General features: G+C 40.0%; 1 pseudogene; it reads right to left on the reverse strand.

The window, feature by feature from the left end:
- Positions 1–1023: 1023 nt before the first annotated feature.
- Positions 1024–1995, reverse strand: LOC102866365 (annotated as a pseudogene).
- Positions 1996–2566: the final 571 nt, after the last annotated feature.

The raw sequence follows: 2566 nt of genomic DNA on the forward strand, positions 1-2566 counted from the left end.
TCGGTGTGTCAGAGGCAGTGCGATTGGCACAGGATAGAGAAGGGTTTAGGACTGTTGTACATAGGGTGGCTGAGTCGCAAACGACTCGACGGCACATAACAACAACAACAACAACATTATCAGAGTGCTTGGTAAATCTGGATGTGCAACTTTATCTTTCTTTGAATCATAACCAAAAGTCTGGAAAGCTTCAAAGATATGGTCTTCCAGAGTTTCAAAGTTTCTTTAATGATTAATAACATTTTCAGACATGCTCAACGAGAAGCAGAAAGTGCGCTATAACATGAAGTTTGCCCTGGTGACCTCTCCCCACGTGGAGGACGATTCCAGTAACATAAATGTAAAGAAAACAACCCACACGAAGAGGACACAGGACCCAACTGAAGCCTTTGAAGTTGAGGAAGCGCCTAGGAAGCGACTCCGGACAGACAAGCACTGTCTTCGGAAGAGGGAGACATTCACTGACAAAGGAAGCAGAACAAGCTCTTCTAAGGCCACGGAGGCAGCTTCCTCACTCAAGAGCCGGGCAGCAACTAAAACTCTGTATGATGCTTGCAAACCACTGAAGAAGTGAAATCTATCTTCCACAGCGGTGCCTTCAACTCTTGGATTTAGCAAAAGTTCATCTCCTTCCACCTCCTTAACTGAGCATGAGCTTTTACGGAAGCCCACCTCAGTCAAGTTGGAGTTGAATTCAGCTGCAATGCACTGCACTTAACAGGCTGTAATACCCCAAGATATCTGCTACAAGTGGTACCTCGTCGTCGTATACACTAAATGACATTTCTTTCAAATATTAAAAAAGAAGAAAAAAAAATATTTTCCTTCTAATCTTGTCTTCTTCACCTACTACTGTCTATTCTGCTAACATAAACTTAAGTCTTCATAAAGAAAAAGAAAACTTTTCTCAGCAGCTAGTCTGTATCCATTATTGTGAAATTTGCTTTCAAAGGACTTTAATTCTCCATCATAAAGAAAATTATTTGCTCCTAGACCAACTTCATTTGCAAAATGTCAGTAAAGTTAAAATTCAAGCCATTCTGTCATATAAATACACTTAGAATGTGAAACTTCACCAATTCATGGAGGTCATAAAAAGCCAGGCAGAGACCATAAGGCACCCAGACCAAACCTATGGGTGGTATGATTGGATTGACTGCCTTGTACAATTTCATGTGTACATCTACACTGGCAACTGTGCTTTCTTTTGCAGCAATGATAGTAATCTCCACTTTCCCAATCATAAATGAGTATGTTCAAGATAGTTTCAATGTCTTCCATGGACCACTGTACCTTCCTAATGCCCAAGTCACAGATATATTCCCATACTCCAGGTGAAGAAGCAAATGAAATATTTGGTTTTATCATTGGATTCTATTTGCTTTCCCATGTGCTTTCTTCCTTGCTTTGTAGGAACTTAAAACACTGTTGATTCAGCACTTCTACAGATTCAGGTTCAAAATCTTGGTCACTGTGCCAGGTCCCGCCAGTCACAGATATGTCTGGCTGGAGATTATAGAGCATATACATCTTTTTTGAGGCTGCCACAGATTTAGCAGCTTTGATACACTTTTTGCTCTTCAAATCCTTCAGAATTTTGTTGATTACTGTTAGTGGTAAGTTACTTTTATATCAGATACCTCTACTTCATATTCTTTTATTTCCTGCATCCTCTATGATTTGATATTTTTTTCTTGTTTTTCTAAGCCTTTCATTTTTATTTAAAATGAGTTAGACAGAGCCATCATTCAGAGAGTCCTTTATTCTGTAGAGAAGGCCCACATTGCTTCATAAGAGATTGAACTGTCCCATCCATGGACAAAAGTCTATTGATGGCCACTTGCTACTGCTGGGCTTCTATATGAGGCATTCATTCTGAATCACTTAATCTGTGATCCCATAAGGGAACTGATGGCACAATTCTACAATCCTGTTTTCTATTTCCACCAAATCTGCAACAGGAAGCTGCACCTTCACCTTCACCACAGCCATGAAGGAGGTGATCTGGGATCATCCAGGAGAAAGAAAGAAAGAAAGAAAGAAGGAATGAGTAATTGCCAGGAAAGTCAGGACCCAGTGAGGACAGCATGACTTGGAGCCTCAAACCTTCTGCATCAAACACTTCAGGTACTCTTTCGTTTCAGCAAGCAAGGTTGTATCATCTGCATAACTCAGGCTGTTGAGTCTTCCTCCAATCCTGATGCCACATTCTTCCCCATAGAGCCCAGCCTCGTGGATGATCTGTTCTGCATAAAGATTGAAAAGGTATGGAGATAGGACACATCCCTGGTGTATATACTTCTCAATTCTGAACCAAGCAGTATTCCCTTGCTCTGTTCTGATGATCACCTTCTGGTCCAAATATAGGTTTCACATAGGCACAATCAAGTGTTCTGGGATTTCCATTCTTGGAAGCACAGCATTTTCAAGGTGACTTTAGAGTTTTAATTAGAAAATTTTTTATAAATAATCTTACTTGTTTGTTGTTGTTTTTATGTGCCATTTAATAAAATATGACTCATAAAGTCTCTATGAACATAAGATCTGAACCCTGTTCTATCCTGTG

Source organism: Elephantulus edwardii, unplaced genomic scaffold, assembly GCF_000299155.1.
Source record: "Elephantulus edwardii isolate Elephantulus edwardi_28Jun2011 unplaced genomic scaffold, EleEdw1.0 scaffold00122, whole genome shotgun sequence".
In the NCBI taxonomy this organism is placed as follows: Eukaryota; Metazoa; Chordata; class Mammalia; order Macroscelidea; family Macroscelididae; genus Elephantulus; species Elephantulus edwardii.